At 38.5% G+C, this 19,499-nt stretch overlaps 1 protein-coding gene across 4 annotated transcripts in view; it reads right to left on the bottom strand.

The window, feature by feature from the left end:
* LOC149573140 (uncharacterized) overlaps positions 1 to 19,499 on the bottom strand; it is an 89,935-nt gene that overhangs the window by 64,857 nt on the left and 5,579 nt on the right. The gene's annotated exons all lie outside the window — the stretch shown is intronic.

Below are 19,499 nucleotides of genomic sequence, written 5' to 3'. Positions count from 1 at the left end.
ACCAACTTTAAAAGACCCAAGAGGAATCCTTAGGGAGTGTTGCCAGTTACTTGAAGTGTATAAAGCCAAACAATGATACCATCCTGAACCTCTAAAAAGTGCTCAGCATAGAATGCCATCTTTGGACAAAGCCCCAAATGAGGGTCAACAAAAATGGTGTTAGTGTATTGTCTATAGATATCATCTCTGATGCATTTGTTCATATCCTATCTAGGGGGAAAGGTGGGGAGAGGCACCCAAAGCATGCTAGAACAGAGGAAGGTGGTCAATTGAGATCCCAATAGTACTTGGAAGGGAGGCAGCTACAACAAACCACCAACAAGACCAATTCGAAGGAGTAGCAGAGAGAACAAGGGACTCCAACGAACATTAGGCAAGGCGGGGATATCTCTGGCGACCCTCCTCGAAATCAAGGAAGCCATGAAGATGATGGAGGAACCAAACAAGGTCAAAAACAGCTTCAAGCATGAAGGGGTCTGCCCCAAACTCAGCAAGAACAATACTATGAGGTGTGGACACGAAGACAATGGAGGAACCAAACAAGGTCAAAAATGGCCTCAAGCATGAAGGGGTTGGACCCAAACTTAGCAAGAACAATAATATGAGGTGTGGACCATTTGCATCTGATAAACCATCAAAGGAGAAGGATCATGACCCGCTCAATAGAGGTCCAATTACACTCTAGGAGAAAATATCAAAACCACATACCCATAGAGAACCATGGGACACACGAGTGTCAATAGGTGTCATCTTGGATGAAATGTCTTGGAAGCGATGACAGAAGCACATCTCTCCAAAAGCGAAAGGAACCAATCCCTTTGTAGATATGTGACTGGATAGGAGGCCTCAGACTAAAGCAGGGGCAAGAAAAGCAGGGGCAAGAAAACATGACCCCTAAGTAGGTTTAAGCTAAGACAATCTCAATCTTGAAACCATTGAAAGTGAAGTGAAGATTGGAAGTAAGTATAAAGATGGAAAGTTTTAAAATTTATACATAGAAGGAGATACAATATGTAGTCAAAATTTTGTACATTCATATAATGTATCAAATTCAATATTAAAATTATATCAAAGATTCTTAAAGTAATAGACATGGTTGAATTGATGAATAATAGGATTATAGTAGTGTGGCAGTAATAGAGAATTTAAACTAAAATTTTGTCATATTGTAAAATGTATCATGATTCATTGTCCATGTCATTGATAGTGATTACAATAGTAGTATAGCAAAAACAAATAATCAGTAAGAAAGAAACTTTTAATTTCATCATTCAAACTTCAAACTCAAATTTTTCAATAAACATGGCACCATAAAAATATTTAGTATAACTACAACTAAATACAACTATAGTTAATCTAAACTATAAATATCAATAGAGCTCTATGAATCTAGCTCACTATATGGCTCTAGCTATGTCTTGTCCAATGCAACCCCAACCAATCTTGGTTGCTCCTCCTCAATCTACCTCATATTTTTATGATCAACATCCCAATAGGCAACCAGAATCTATCAATATTGAAGTCTCAAGGCACTGAATTATAACTAGATTCTCTACTCTTCTAAACATATGTTTATTTATTTTTATTGAGTGGACAAGGCTATAGAAGGACCAATTCCTCTTTGTAGTAAACAAACTAGCGTTAGCAGTAGTAAAATGGAAGCTCCCTGAACTTTAATATCCTTCTCATGCCATATTCACCATATACTTTTCATGCAAGTGTGATCCTACCATATCCTCTTGTTTATAAATGTGCAACCTTAAAGCTTGATAAATTTATTCCACTATCCCAAACACAACCTCCATCTTCAGCACTACATATTTTCCAAATGGCCTTCATAAAGCCCTTTTTTATGTCATCATCATCATCATCATCAAAAGCAGCCATGTTCAATCTAGCTACATACAACTTGAAATTAGGAACATAGGCAGCAATTTCTACCTCTTCTATGACAAGAGGCCTAATATGCTTTCCATACAATTGTAATCACGATCCTTATATCAAATTGCTTGCCTCATTTGATCAAGCATGTTGTCCAAAGTCTCATAGATGCCCCCAAAGTTAGAAGAGCTTATATTGGCATGCCTGATCGTCCCCATAGCAAGTGATATAAGAAAAGCAAATCTATCAACAAGGAACATTTATAAGAAAAAAATATTAACAATATTAATTTTTAAATAGAAATTAAAAATTAAAAGAAAATATAAATTGAAAGGAAATTTATATTCACAATAAACTAATTCCACATAGCATCATGACAGAAAATATGCAAACACGTATTCAGAATTCACAATGCAAAATGACTAGACAAACATACCATCAAGATGACACAAAATGTACCTTGAGAACACTCAAAAGGGAAAAACCCAACCACCAAAAGCACTATGTATATCTCATGAACAAATACTGCAATACAATTCTAGAATCTACATGAATACCTTTAAAGATTGAACCCCCTACTTGCACTTCATGTGGTCAAGCAAATAAGAATCATGTATGGCACATCCTAATCTATGCTTGCTCTCCTCACACACACAACCTACAAGAAATGCTCAGTCAAGCTAAGCCAAGCAAAAATTTATGAGAGCCAACCTAGTCAATCTCAACAACTACTCATGTACTTATTTATAGAAATAAAGCTATCACAAGTGGTATTACATGAACCACAAGTCCAATACCATAAGCTTACAAAACCATCATCCCCCTCATTTTACTTTTTATGATGCACATACCCCTAGGGGCACCATAAAGAATATAATTTTTTACATTATAACAATATGCAAGGTGAACAACACATCTATCCCAACACAAACAAAATTAAGTAAAGAACGTCTAACTTGATAGTGGGCCACAAGAATCATCAAGCTCCTTTTGTCTTGCCTTTTTTGCTTCTTCAATCTTTGATTCAATCCACGTCTTCCACTCTCCGCAAACCCACCATGGATGGTAAAACCTCCAACACCTCCAAGAAAAATGAAATAGCTAACATATCTACTCTTTACTGGTTTGAAGAATTTTTTCTTTAAAAACACTACACTAATGTGAGAAATATTGGTGATTACATACAAAACATTTGGACATCTCTATTTCAGCCATCACTATCTTCACCAAATCTGTTTTTCCAATCTCTTTCAAATCATGCACATAGCATGTAGTCCAATAAATGTATTGGTAAATGATTTTAACCATCAAACTAGTTAACTTGCACATGCATACTGAAGCTATCGCAACTTGCACAACACTAGAAGGCCCAATTATTTATATGGCCTCCCAATGAATAACCAATGCCAAATATTAGTCCAGCTGCCCATGATAGTAAAAAAAATTGTTTTAATCCATCCTTGCAAATACGTTTGTGTTTAAAAATTGCTCGTTGAAAGGAAATATACAGGACATTCACTTGTAGTAGAGTTGGTGTTGGCTTTTTGGGTTGGTGTCGCCAATGTATTGAATAAAGGGAGATGAACAACACTTTCTAGAATGATTCCAAGCAACTTGTCTGGGACACTACATTTAGTAAGTGCCAAGCTAGACTCCAATTGGTCATTTGCAAGTTTTGGCTGACTTGCTATTTTTGATGGCTAATTTTAACAGTTAATATTTATAGAACTTATTTTGGTTGTTTATCATAGCTTCTTCTCCTCTCCATTTTAGTGCATTTTCAATTTTACGGTTTGGGCACTTCTTGCTATTTTATTTTTAGTAAGTGCTAGTTTTGGCCTTGGTGAGCTCTAATGTTTTCAAAGAGATATTTGATTTTTATCACTTAAAACAATTATAAGGTTGTGATATTGCTATCAGGATTTAACTGTGTGAGTTTGACTCAAAATCACACAGTTAAATCCTGATAGCACTATCACAATTTGACTTGCTGTGGAAATTATATCCTACTTATCAATTATAAGGTTATTCCATCACTTAAGTAAGGGTAATGGGTTCATAAAAGACCCCCGTGAGCATCGCATAGTAAATTGGTGACTTTAAGTTGTTTAAAAAGATAAGAATGGACTTCATCAAGTGGACACCAAGGTATGGAGCTATTTTAATATTTTAAAAGATTGTTTTGTTGGCTCCAAAGTGGATGCCAATATTGACAGTAAAGTTTAATGTTCTACTTTGAGAGCTCTAGGAAAATGTTGTTTTGGAGACAAATGAATTCAAACTGAAAGAAGGTTGTCCTCACTCTTTATATTCTCATTTGGTAATTAATGATTTGACAATTTTATAAAATGTTGTTCGAATGAGCTCATGGAGTTCCTTTGTTGGTTGAGGATGAAAACCCTCTTCTTGTTCGTTAGTTTTGACCACTCTATCTGATTGGTGTACTTGTTTTGAGACTTACAATGATATTGGCTTTATGGTTGTTTTTGGATTTGGTAAAGATGAAGATATTTTTATTTTTCTGATGTCGGCTTCTTGGTTTAGGTGTAATGTGATACTTTTTGAAGTGTTATTGAAGTTTGGTAATGGTCAGATGCTTTTTCTGAGTGCTGATGTGCTTTTATTAAGTAGCTACAAATCGAACTTTGGCTCATATTACAGTGATCAAACCTGCTATCATTATGGGTATTATTTCCAAGTATTCCTTTGTGTAGGGCGATGCATTTTGAGTAGTCATTGATCATCTTTGGTAAGGAATTGAATTAATTATGCCAATCGGCCCTAGAAGTGGGTGCCGCCTTCGTGTTAGCACATGGGTTTGGTAAGGAAAGGTTAAGGCTTATTTATGAGGATTGGACAGTGGTCGTCAACTGAGTTTAATACAATTGTTCACAAAAAAAAAAAAGTTGGACCAAACTTAGAGGAGCTAGTAACATATTCTATCATTCCAAAAGATCGCCTATGTCCATATAATGCCTTGCTTAGTGCTGGCAACAGTTCTAAACAGACTTTTATGATTTTGGAAGATAATTTCAGATTCTGTTTTAATATCAGAAGCCTGATTCCAGTTTTCTTATCATACTTCTTTTGATATTGGTATTGAGTTATCATACGTTTAATATGAAGAAAGAATCTCTCTTGTAATGCTATGATACTATATATGCTAGTTTACTGATTGAGTGGTGATGGTGACAAACACACACTTCATCTAGTTAGATGTAATTTTCCTCTTCTTATTTATGCTAATGTACTCACTGAATGGCGATGGTGACCAACCGCCAATTTATCTAGTTTACTATTGAGAGCAATTGCATAGGTGGCTTTATCATTGTGCATGTCATTGAGCTAACAATCAGCAAGGTACTCTTCATTAGATTATATTTTGCACCATAGATTTCAAAATAAAATCAAGGTTAGTTATTACAGTGGTATCAGAGTACAAGGACTTTTTACCAGCCTATTGGATAGTGGTTGCTTGTTATCATTTTTCAGATGGTTGGTTTCAGCATCATGTCTACAGTTAGAGAAATCTATGCTTGAGTTAATGCAAGAACTCTCTAATCCAATGAAGGAACCTGACATTAAGGAGTACACAACAGTGATAAAATACAAACATAAGAGGCTGCAATTAAGGTGCTAAAAGCAATAGCAAATAATGAAGATGGTGTTCTGATACATGACTTTGTGACTGACCTTCATGAGGACTCTTTGGACATGCGCGCAACTAATAAGGTTGAGGTAATGCAAAAAGAAAAGGACATAATAGCAGGCACCGTATCCAGTTTCAAATTTATTTGGAGATGCTACTAAGACTAATGACTTGCATGATGTTTCTTGTGATGAGAATACTAATATCCTTGTGGAGGAAGAGAGTGGTTAAAACAAACTTTCGGAAAAAGGACTCAGTGACTTCAAATAAGCTTTGTATGATGGATTCTTTTCACACTCTGGCTAAGGGCATTCAAATGACTTTCAGTTTGGTTTTCAAACCAAACCTGTGGAGATTTTCAAACCAACTTATTCAGCAAGTCAACCATTCATGAAGAAAATAGTAAATACTTTTTCTCTAAACAAAGTAATCTGCCTATTGTCGCATGGGATTCAAGTGTGTTGATACTTAAGTATGATAAAGATCCTACACAAGATGAATTGCCTTTCGATTGTGATGATGTTCATTTTTAGCATAATGCATATATGGAGGATACAATTTGATAATTGTGCTGAAGTTCTTGAAACAAATCCTGATTTAACTTTGCATGGCTGAATCTAACAAAAAGTTTAGGAACTTAGATGATTTGGATCCACAGGAAATTGCTGAAAATAATAATGAGGGTGCACAAGAGACTTAGGACAAAGCTTTAGCCACATCAATGACAACAATTCAAAATTACCAAAAAATGTGCTTTAACAAATATAGAGCATCAAATCCTAACTCAATGCACTGTACTACCTAGAAGATAAACAACAATGCATGAATCCCACTCAAAATGGGTGTCCAAGATCGAACAACAACAAAGCATGAATCACGCTCAAAATGGGTGCCCAAGATCAAACAACAACAAAGCATGAATCCCACTCAAAATTGGTTCTTAGTTTGATCAGCAGGATAGATCATAATGGCAAGATTATTTAGCAATACACAAGTATGAAAAGACCTGGGGCAAACACAACAGAAAATCAGTCGTCAATTGCAGTGTTTAAATAACACACTTTCCAAGAAATTTGGACTCCCTAAGGTTCCATCTTCATCTACAGGTGCAAGTAAGAGACCTCATGCCTTGACAACAAATGATGCAATTATGAGCAGCCACCATAAGTATTATACTATTCCTCAGAAGATACATGACCATCTTTCCTTTGCACAATTTATGATTGTTCCAGAAAAGGGTGATGATGATTTGGAATCTACAAATTCAAATTAGCTGCTCATAAAAAAAAAGGAAATACAAAGGATGTATACAAAAATTTTCATGAAGAGTTGGATAAAAATACAGATTCAGCTCACAAGAACAAAATGACAGCATTCGAGAGTGACTCACATGAGGCTCCATCATCTTTGAGAGCAGATTCACGAAAGGATACTAAAGGAGAGAGAAGCATGACTTCCCTTGATGCAGAACATGAGATTAGTATGGATCATAAACAAATGAATCCCTTAGGTGATCACGATGCATTTTCTAGTATGCTAGTTGATTCCCATTATAACATAGCAGCAGCCTTAACTTGGCATTCAGATCACTCCAACAAAGAGTTTGAGACATGAAGATATTGACAACCCTCCTAGAAAGGAAGAAAAACACATTGCTTCAGGGAAAATGTATTCTAAGCTCTTGGTAGGTGATGTAGGGATTATTATCGATAGACCCCATGAGGAGATAGGCTCCTTTAATGAATCTATATGTGACCATAATGCTGCTCAATTATTTCTTCATGAAGAAGTGTAATGTCCCCTTTTTGGGACATTAGAAAATTTAAGGAAATATTCATATAATATTAAAATTGACTTTGAAAGTGTGGATAAAAGGAGAAGAGACTCATTTATTTGGTATCTTTGTTTTATGATTCAGATTTCAGTTTCTCTCTTGCAAGGGTTATTCAGAAAGCTTGTAATATTCAGACCCTTAATTTGGCTGAAGAGATGAAATTTATACTTAAGGAATTTCAACAAATAGTCGATATACAAACTACACACTGAACATGCTAGTGCTACTGAAGTATTCTTTCTATATTAGTGACAGAGTTTTAACAAGGTTATTTAATACATCAGATGTCTACCTCCAAACTTACAATGACATAAGTAATTTAGACTCAATGCTTTCATATTGCATTGATCCAATATTCAGAATGAAACAATGGTTTAATCCTTTCTACTCACAATATAATTTGTCACCAAGTCAAGATAATGTAGTACACTGACCCGAGTTCCTTCATGGCCGAATGTCGTAGTTGGTGTTTGGTTTGCACGGGCTGTGATCACCAGAGATCAAATCCGTCACCTGAAGTTGGATTGTTACTATCCACGTTGCAACACTACTCCCATTCCGCATTGTCCTGGTCTAGTTGTTACTCGCAACAATTCCCGTGATTGGATATGGGAATACCACTGTGTGATGAGCTTGCAGCACGGGTATGGAGACTCTAGTGTGAGTCTTTGGCCTGGTATGTCCACTGCCTGTTAGTCTCGATTCATGACCCATCAAATATTAGTGTTTAACCTTGCTACTGGTCACACGATGTGGATATCAATTTCCTCTTGCTGCCAATATCGACCCTCAGCAAAAGACTTTTGTATCACTTTACTTCACCTGCAACTCCCACCATCATCCTCCAAGGTCGAGCTACTTCCTAACCACGTACAATAGACAACAGCCGGTTGAACTGAAGCTTCTCTGCTATTATTCTACACTGATATTGTGCAGTCTAACTGATAATTTATCTTCAACCGTACCTGTCTGTCTATCTTGCGTAGCTCTCCCTCTCTAATTACTCCTACGTTTCCCACCTTGCTTATAGAGAGAAATCCGACGACTGGGAAATCCTACTTCCAAGCAACACATCACTCTACCAATTACACTACTGACCTAAAAGTAATCTCCAGGAGTAGCTGGGAGTTTGTCCAACTTCCTTTACTGTTTCAAGGGGTTTTGTCCTCAAAACTAGCAATCACATTTAAGCAACCTTTTAGGATTTGAATAATAACATATATTCATGGTAAAAATCCCAAAGCAATTGCTTTCTGTTATAACCTTGAAGTGAGGGGAGATGCGTACAACTTAGTTATGTGGGATAAAAGCTTGTTTTGTCTTTTAGTCACTTAAGTCATAAAGTGACTTTAAATAATAAAGTACTTTATAAATTAACTTAATAAAGCAATGTGACTTTAACCTTAGAATTTCCCACTTAAATATCTCCTCTATTGAAACCAAAAGACTTTTGTGACTGGCCGGCATCCAAAAACAAATGTCGTTAGCCTATCCGGATGGAAAGATAGACCAACTAGGCGTCATTAGGTTTAGCACGTAGAAGGGGACATTACAGTCCTCCCTTCCCGGGATTGCTTGCCCTCAAGCAATCTCAATGTCGAATGCTACAGGATTGACTCACTTTCCCAAGTGGCATCTTCATATGGTAAATCCTTCCAGCAAATCAGATATTCCTTGATGGACCTGTTGCACAACTTCCTTTCTCTGACCTCTATTACCTCTGTTGGAGCTAATACTAGCTTCCCTTCCTCATCAAGTGGGGGCAATCCAATGGAGGGTACTACATGCTGGCCAATCACTTTCTTGAGGCAAGAAACGTGGAAAATGTTATGAATTATGCTATCATCTGGCAAGTCCAGCTCATAAGCGACCTCCCCAACTCTCCAAGTAATGCAATAGGGACCAAAAAAATTAGGCTAGAGTTTTTATGACCCACTCTTCTTCAAGGAACTACGTATGTACAGTTGAAGTCGAATTCAAACCATGTCACCCAACTCAAAACTCCACCCTGTATGACGACGATCAACATACATCTCCTACTGATTCTAAGCCTGTAGAATGTTCTCCCAAAGGGATATGAGAATGTCATGTTGATCTTGTATCCAATCCCTAGCTAGTGGTGCCTTGTTGTCCAACAAAGCTAGATCTACAAAAATAGAGGTTCGCTGCCATAGAGAGCTCGAAATGGAGTCATTTGTATGGACATGTGGTAGGAGGAGTTGTAGCAATACTCCCCTAGGTATAACCACTTAACCCAAGCCCTCTGTTGCCCTGCTACATAGCTCCAGAGATAACCTTCCACCCATTTGTTTATTATCTCTGTCTGCCCATCCGTCTGGGGGTGGTAACTCGTGCTAGGTATCAACTTCGTACCTATCAATCTAAATAGTTCCTGCCAAAAAGTGTTGAGGAACTTGTTATCTTTGTCACTCACAATGGTGCAAGGAAGACCATGTAGACGAAAAAACTCTTGAAAGAATAACTCAACTACTTGAGAGGCCGACCAATCTACTGCTATGTCAAAAAAATAAGCGAATTTCATCACTCTGTCCACCACCACAAAAATGGAATCTCTGCCCTGCACCCTCGGCAATCCTATAATAAAGTCCATGGAGATACTCTACCATTTCTGCACTGGAATAGGAAGAGGCTATAATAACCTGGCTAGAAACTCATGCTCTAACTTGTTCTACTGACAAGTTCGGCATTCTCTGATATGCTAGAGGACATCATCCTTGAGGCCCTTCCATGAAAACATTTCCCTGACCTGTCTATAGGTTTTGAAAAAACTTGGGTGTCCTGTTGATGGTTCATCATGAAGAGTTTCCATAATCTTACCCTTGATTTTAGATCCTGATACGAGATAGATCCTATTCTTATAAAAAATCACATTATGGATTACCTTGCACCTATTGTCCTGAAGCTATCCGTCCATAATTTAACATGCTTGAGTATTCTTAGAATTCTCAACCAACAATTGGGACTTCCAATCTGTCAATATCTCAGAAATAGTACAACATTCTACCACTAAAGGTCTCTTGGAAAGCGCATCAGCCACTACATTGTTGTGATATTGCTATTTGGATTTAACTGTGTGATTTTTGAGTCAAAACTCATTGACCCATGTTCATGAGTAGTGATTCAATATGAATCCATCTCTCATGAGAATAAATGGAACACTTAGCACTAATTGGATCTAGGTGATGCTCATAGGGGTGAAGCACCGAGACTTCCCGAGAGGTCACCCATCCTAGTACTACTCCAGCCTAAGTGCGCTTAACTATGGAGTTTCCTCCATGGTTAAACCCAAAGCTTGCAACTCCATTTGCAAAACCTTCACCAAGTGTCGTGCCTTATGAACCATTCATTAGAAAGCACCTTAAGCTCATCAATTGATAAGTAGGAGATAATTTCCACAGCAAGTCAAATTGTGATATTGCTATCAAGATTTAACTGTGTGATTTTTGAGTCAAACTCATTTGACCCATGTTTTATGAGTAGTGATTCGACATGAATCCATCTCTCATGAGAATAAATGGAACACTTAGCACTCATTGGATTTAGGTGATGCTCACAGGGGTGAAGCACAGGGACTTCTTGGGAGGTCACCCATCCCAGTACTACTCCAACCTAAGCGCGCTTAACTATAGAGTTTCCTCCATGGTTAAACCCAAAGCTTGCAACCCCATTTGCAAAACCTTCACCAAGTGTGCCGCCTCACAATTTGACTTGCTATGGAAATTATCTCCTACTTATCAATTGATGAGCTTTTGGGGCTTTCTAATGAATGGTTCACAAGGCACAACACTTGAAGCTTTTGCAAATGGGGTTTCAAGCTTTGAGTTTAACCATGGAGGAAACTCCGTGGTTAAGTGCGCTCAGGCTGGAGTAGTACTAGGATGGGTGACCTCGCAAGAAGTCCCGATGCTTCACCCCTATGAGCATCACCTAGATCCAATGAGTACTAAGTGTTCCATTTATTCTCATGAGAGATGGATTCATGTTGAATCCCTACTAATGAAACATGGGTCAATGAGTTTGACTCAAAAATCACACAGTTAAATCCTGATAGCAATATCACAATTCGACTTGCTGTGGAAATTATCTCATACTTATCAATTGATGAGCTCAAGGGGCTTTCTAATGAATGGTTCATAAGGCACGACACTTGGTGAAGGTTTTGCAAATGGGGTTGCAAGCTTTGGGTTTAACCATGGAGGAAACTCCAAGCGCGCTCAGGCTGGAGTAGTACTGGGATGGGTGACCTCCCGGGAAGTCCCAGTGCTTCACCCCCGTGAGCATCACCTAGATCCAATGAGTGCTAAGTGTTCCATTTATTCTCATGAGAGATGGATTCATGTTGAATTACTACTCATGAAACATGGGTCGATGAGTTTGACTTGAAAATCACACAGTTAAATGCTAATAGCAATATCAAAATTTGACCTGCTACGGAAATTATCTCCTACTTATCAATTGATGAGCTTAAGGGGCTTTCTAATGAATGGTTCATAAGGCACGACACTTGGTGAAGGTTTTGCAAATGGGGTTGCAAGCTTTGGGTTTAACCATGGAGGAAACTCCGTAGTTAAGCGCGCTCAAGCTGGAGTAGTACTGGGATGAGTGACCTCCCAGGAAGTCCCGGTGCTTCACCCCTGTGAGCATCACCTAGATCCAACGAGTGCTAAGTGTTCCATTTATTCTCATGAGAGATGGATTCATATTGAATCACTACTCATGAAACATGGGTCAATGAGTTTGACTCAAAAATCACACAGTTAAATCCTGATAGCAATATCACAATTTGACTTCTTGTGGAAATTATCTCCTACTTATCACTACATTGTTCTTACCCTTGACATACTCGATATCAAAATCATAGGCCTGAATTTTGCTGACCCACTTCTATTGCCTTTCATTTACATCCTTCTGTCTAAGAAGTAGTGCAAACAGTTGTGATCCATCCTAACAGTGAGTCTGCCACCCACCAAGTACTGTCTAAACTTGGCTGAAGCATGCATAATGGTCAACATTTCCTTGTAGTAGGTGGAGTATAGTCTCTCACCATCCTTGAGCTTCTTGTTCTCATAAGCAATCGGATGCCTATCCTACATTAGAACTGCACCAATCCCACTCCTTGAAGCATTGCACTCTGGTACAAACGACCGAAAGAAATTGAGCAGTGCCAAGGTCGGGCATGCAGTCATCACTTGCTTGAGCTTATCAAGGGTCACCTCTGCATCAACTATCCACCTGAAAGACCCTTTCCATGTGAGATCAGTGAGGGGAGTTGTTCTCTATGAAAAACCTCTAGCAAACCTCCTATAATAAGAGCAAAGACCTAGGAAACCCCTCAAATCTGATACGTTCCTCAATGGTGGCCAATCTAGGATTGCCTAAATCTTTTCCTGGTGTACCTTCACCCCATCTACACCAATCATGTGACCAAGGTATAGGATGTCGATTAATCCAAACTCACATTTTGACTGAGTACCTCATCTAAATGTTGCAGGTGCTCCTCCCAATTTCTACTGAAAACCAAGATATCATCAAAAAACACTAACACGCTCTTTCACATTTGTTTTCTAAAAATATGGTTCATGGATGACTGAAATATAGCCGGCACATTAGTGAGTCCAAATGGCATAACCAAGAACTCATAATGTCCATAATGACATCGAAAAGTTGTTTTATGCACATCCTCCTCGCGAACCCACATATGATGGTATCCTAATCTACGGTCAATCTTCGAGAAGTAAACTACCCCATGTAGCTCATCCAATAACTCGTCAATGTGAGGGATAGGGTACCTGTTCTTGATCGTCCTCTTGTTGAGGGCACGGTAATCAATACACATGTGAATAGTGTCATTCTTCTTCACCAATACAACTGACGAAGCAAAGGGATTGGAGCTAGGTCTTCTGTGTCCCATGTCTAAAAGTTCCTTAATCGTCTTTTCTATCTCCTCTTTATAGTGCCTGGGATGACGATAAGGTGTAGTGATGATAGGTTTTGCGCCCTCCTCTAGCTCAATGATATGCTCAAATCCTCTGTCTAGGGGAATTCCCGGAGGTATGTCCTCAAAAATCCTCTTGTGCTTATCAAGCACTGGCTGAATATCGATATAAAACTGTTGTCTTGAGTCTAAGGTAGCCTTAGAGGAAATGAAGCAATGTGCTGCCCACTCCATGCCATCATGCCTCATAATAGCCTCCATCCTGTGAGCTGAAATCAACCTGGGTTCACCCTCTAGCATAGCCTTGAGGATCACCTGCCGGCCATCCCATAAGAACTCCAACTGTATCTTATCGTGATTAACTGTGTATTTCCCAATAGTCTGTAACCACTATCTTCCCAACATGGCATCTAGTCCATCCAAATCGACCACATAAAAATCTGCCTCAAGAAGGAAATAATCAAAATGAATTGGAAGTCTTGACACCTTCCATGTGCATCTCAATCTCTCACCTCTTGCCACTCTAACCTCAAACTCGGGTATGTCCTCAATCTAGAACTTCCTCTTTGTAACCCAGCGTGTGCTTATGAAGTTATGTGATGCCCCTGTATCTAACAAACACACAATACGTTGTCCCCTAACTATTCCCTTCGAACGAAAAGGATGCCCCGTGGGATTGCTGGAAAGAGAAGCTATGATAGGAGGCTATCCCTGAATCGATTCCTTCTTTCTCTCTCCAGGTGGTCATTCCTCACCTTCTTCCTCATCGCTAGCATCAACATTACTACCCTCCTGTTGTTCATCCTCCTCCTTTGAAAGTCCCTTGACATAATATATTTTGCCTTTGCCAATGCATCTATGATCCGGTGTCCATGGCTCTCTGCAAGTAAAACATAGCTTCTTCCTCCTGAGCTCATTTCGTGCCTCAAAGTCCATCCCGGGAGGTTTAGCCTTATGCTGGCTCTTGTTCTTTTGGAACAAAATGGACCCCTTATAAGGTTTCTTAGGAGGTTGTAATATCGAAGAGGGTGAATCTAGAATATGTGCGATCTTAATAGCATCATCCAAGGTGTATTGCTTAAGTACCTTAACCAAACCTCTATATCTATCCTGTAGACCCTCAGTAAACAATATTACCTTACGTTGTTCTAACATATCTGAAACCATCACGAAAATCCGCTGAAACTCGTCAATGACATCATCTAGAGATCTACCCTATCCCAACTGCGCCAAATCCCTGTAATAGACCTTTATATCCTTCCTATTAAATCGAGTGATCAATGTAGAGCTGAAAGTCTCATAAGACGTAATGAGACCATGATCCTGGGTGACCAACCCATGATGCCACCAATCATATGCCGCTCCCTCTAAATGCATTGTAGCAAATGGCTTCTGTCTCTGACATGGGCTTAAGTGTTAGGTAAGTGTCTAGCTTGTGAATCCAAGCTCTCGCGAATGTCTTATTGCTACTATCAAAAGTAGGGAGGGATAGTTTGTTCATGGCATGCTTCAAGTCCCTATTCTGTGCTCTAGGTCTCATGTCTTATTGTGGTCTCTCTATGTCCCTTTTTTATTTAAGTATTGAACAAAGGACAAGTTCTGCTTAACCGGATCAAGGAATAAATCCCACTCATTGTAACTGCCAAATGTTATACGGTAGTAAGTTTGGTGTTGCGGGTGGTGCTACCTCTTCCTTTGCATTAAAAACGGGCATCAAAGGCCTGTCAGTGTTCTGTGTGGGGGACTAGTAGCTCGGGGTGATCCTTCCACACTACCACCTCCACTGTGATGACTTAGGGCTACCCTGCGAGGCGGAGGCAATTGTTGTATAGCACCTGTAAGCTGCTGAAGTGTAGTAGTTGTGTTGTTTTGTCCATCTCTAAAAGCTCTCAATGTTTCCCTCACTCCCCGTTCTTGTTCATTCTCATTACGAGCCATGTGAGTGTCCTGTACATGTTCACCCTGTTCAACCTGTTCACCTACTCCAAAAATTAACTCTTCATCAACTGAATAACTACCATCAATGTCAATCTAATCTTAAGACTCTACTTGTTCAGGTTGGAGGTGACTGAATTTATAAGGTTTCCTCCTCATACCTGGCTATCATTTTTCCCGTTTAATCCAGCGTGTTACGTAATAATTTTTTTCCCACAAGTTGGTAGGATTTATGGCTCTGATACCACTGTAATATTCAGACCCTTAATCTGGCTGAAGAGATGTTTTTACTCAAGGAATTTCAACAAATGGTTGGTACACGAACTACACACTAAACGTGCTAGTGCTACTGAAGTATTCTTTCTATATTAGTGACAAAATTTTGACAAGGTTATTTAATACATCAAATGTCTACCTCTAGATTTATAGTGACATAAGTAATTTAGACTCAACGTTTTCATATGGCATTGATCCAATATGCAGAATGAAACAATGGTTTAATCCTTTCTACTCACAACATAATTTCTCACCAACTCAAGATAATGTAATATACTAACCCAAGTTCCTTCATGGCCGAATGTCATAGTTGGTGTTCGGTTCGCATGGGTTGTGATCCCCTCAGATCCAATCCGTCAACTGAAGCTAGATTGTTACTATCCACATTGCAACACTACTCCCAATCCACACTGTTCTGGTCTAGTTGTTACCCGCAACAGTTCCCATGATTGGATATGGGAATACTACTGTGTGATGAGCTTGTGGCATGGGTATGGAGACTATCGTGAGTTCCAGGCCTAGTATGTCCACCGTCCGTTAGCCTCGATTCATAACCTGTCAAATATTAGTGTTTAACCTTGCTACTGGTCACGCGATGTGGATATCAATTTCCTCTTGCTGTCAATATCGACCCTCAGCAAAACACCTCTGTATCACTCGACTTCACCCACAACTCCCACCATCATCCTCCAAGGTCGAGCTACTTCCTAACCACGTACAATAGACAATAGCTGGCCGAATTGAAGCTTCTTTGCTATTATTCTATACTAATATTGTGCAGTCTAACTAATAATTTATCTTTAACCGTACCTGCCTATCTGTCTTGGGTGGCTCTCCCTCTCTAATTACTCCTATGTTTCCCACCTTGCTTATAGAGAGAAATTCGACGATTGGGAAGTCTTGTTTCCAAGCAACATATCACTCTACCAATAACACTACTGACCTAAAAGTAATCTCCAAGAGTAGCTGGGAGTTCGTCCAACTTCCCTTACTGTTTCAAGAGGTTTCATCCTCAAAACTAGCAGTCAAATTTAAGCAACCTTTTAGGATTTGAATAATAACATATATTCGTGGTAATAATCCCAAAGCAATTGCTTTCTTTTATAACCTTGAAGTGGGGGGAGATGCGTACAACTTAGCAATATGGGATAAAAGTTTGTTTTGTCTTTTAGTCACTTAAGTCATTTTGTCATAAAGTGACTTTAAATAATAAAGTACTTTATAAATCAACTTAATAAAGCAATGTGACTTTAACCTTAGAATTTCCCACTTAAATATCTCCTCTACTGAACCAAAAGACTTTTGTGACTGGTTGGCATCCTAAAACATGTCGTTAGCCTATCCGGATGGAAAGATAGACCAACTAGGCGTCATTAGGTTTAGCGCGTAGAAGGGGACATTACAAACCTTCAGCTTTCAGCAAGTGTGAGGACGTAGCCCCTCGTGCCTGCAGACAGTGGATGCAAATCCATTGTTCGTGGAGACATCACATTAGGTGTCTCGCGTGGGCTTACAAGTTCTTCTCTTAGTGTTCCAATCTAACTGTAAAACTGTGTTTAAGATTGGATTTTGAATGCTGGTTATTGTATTGTTGTTGTATAATCCAATAACATGTTTTAAGGAATTTTATGAGAGTTTATTGGTTTTATACTATTGATTTGTAACACATTTTCATAAGCTTGAATCCTTAATATTATTTTGAGAAAGAAACTAGATAAATATCTATTGGGTATATTTCCGATGGCTCATATTATTGGTTTTTATAATGTGACTTCATATGTGTATGTTCTGAATGTTATCTTGAGAAAGAAATCAGGTCAACATCCATTTGGGATATTTCAAGAAGGTACTCTAAATTGTTGTCAAATTGCCAGTATTACTCTTATAATAACACAAAGATATGAGACAACTCTTCCACAAGAAGAAAAATCAGAACAAGGCATTAAGGACACTCAAGTGTATGAGGTGCAGATTGAGGAGGATATGGAATCTTAGCATTTGCACAACCTATAAGTGCAGATTGCTTGAGGGAAAGCATCTTTAGGAAGGAGGGATTGTAATGTCCCATCTTCTACCAAGTAACTAATGATGTTATTCATGATGTGTCGTTAGCCCTATTTGCCTCAATCTTGTGGGCCAACCAAGACTTTGTAGGGATCAAAGTGAGATTTGGCGTAGTCAATTCCAAATTCAGACCCATCAAAGTTCTTTTAGCAAGGTTTCCAAATAAATACCTTTCCAATGTGCTATCATCTTTCTGGTGAGCTATCTATCACAAACGATTTTCTGAGTTCAATTGGCTATTTATTTTAGTGCCAGAAGATTAAATAGTTTATTAATAAAGTGACTATAAAAATCGAGTACAAAATGATATGTCACTTTACTATTAAAAGGACAAATTAAAGCATTAGAAAGGAAGATGGAGAGACGGACTAGGGGAAAAGGAATAGTCACTAGGGTTTGTTGTAAAAGATTTTTCAGAGGCTCATTCTCTTTATGCTTTATTTTCTTCTTTTGAAGAATTTGGAAGCTTCATCTTTCAACCGCTTTGAGGATGAAAACCCTCAAAGTTGGAGAGAGAGTATGAAAACCCATTTTTGTTGGTTGGAGACAAGTATCCAATCTTGTTGTAATTTTCTATAACTATGATTAAAATTTTGGTTATTGTTCAACTAGAGCAAAAATGCAATATTATTTCTAAAACTTCGTTTCAACTAGGTATATGTATTCTACTGGATAAATTGAAAAACAATTGCATGCAAATCTATTGATTGAATATTTGTGTGACATTTTGAGAAATGTGGGGGAAAACACTTCAGCAGTGTTACCTCTAATAACCTCTCCTGACTTCCTAAGGTCAAATTGAACTCCAACAAATTGGACTCCTAGAAGGCCAAAATAACTCAACTCGCACACAGACTTGGAAGCTTAAAAATATTACAAACTAAAAGAACCTAAGACCACAACTCCTACTGCTAAAGAATAAAGAAGGGGTCCCCATTTGCAATGAGGATTGATGAGGAAACCTAAACACAAGCATAAATCAAAGGGAGGTCGAAAATCCAACCCCCTTTGGAAATTTGTTCTAGGGGAAGATTGAATCTTAACCCCTCGTTATTTTCCAAAGGGACATTGCTCCAAGTGTTGAAACTTGTCATTGCCAATCCAAGATCTGACTTTGAATTCGTTAGATTCTTCTTCTAAATGCACAATGGATATCTTACTTTTGTTACTAGTCTAGTTGTCATTACACAAAAAGATCAACTTGTCAATGTCTAAAAAAACAACTAGACTTATATTATTCACAAGAGGCGGTTAAACCATGTTGTGAATCTCATGAAGAAAGGTGGTGCACTGACAATAGCCCCAACAACATCGCTTCTCGTAGGCCTGCATCACTCACGAAGGAGATTCGAACCTATGACCAAGCTCTGATACCACTTGTTACAAGTGTAGTTGTCGATGCACCAAAAGATAGACTTGTCAATGCCTGATACAACCACTAGACTTAATAGAATCCAAAAGAGGCGGTTAAACCATGTTGAGAATCTTGCGATGAACGTTGGTGCACTACCAACAATTTCATCCTAAATTGTTGGCATAAGGCAAATCAAATCATGATTTCCATTTCATCCTTTCGATTCATCAACTCCTTGCAATGAGTATGGTTGTTCATCATTGCATTGCACAAATTTAAGACCTTGAATTCTTACACAAACTAAATTCTCGCCTTGGTTTTCATGATTTCACATGATAGCTAGGTGGGATTCTTTGGGTCCTTGAAAACTCTCCCTAAGGGAGGTCGGACTCTAACCTCCTTTAGGAATTTATCCCAAGGAAGGTTGGATGGTGACCTATCCTTGTATTTCTAATGAGACCAAAAATACTTATTTACATTTTGAGAAATTTAGGGGAAAAAAACCTGTGTGGGTATTACACACCTTCAGCAGTGCAATGTTGCAAGCTCT

Source organism: Cupressus sempervirens, chromosome 2, assembly GCF_028749045.1.
Source record: "Cupressus sempervirens isolate cs-2001-9-10 chromosome 2, ASM2874904v1, whole genome shotgun sequence".
NCBI classification, from domain to species: Eukaryota; Viridiplantae; Streptophyta; class Pinopsida; order Cupressales; family Cupressaceae; genus Cupressus; species Cupressus sempervirens.
The sequence above is the reverse complement of the archived record's forward strand: the minus strand, read 5'-3'. Positions and strand labels throughout refer to the sequence as shown.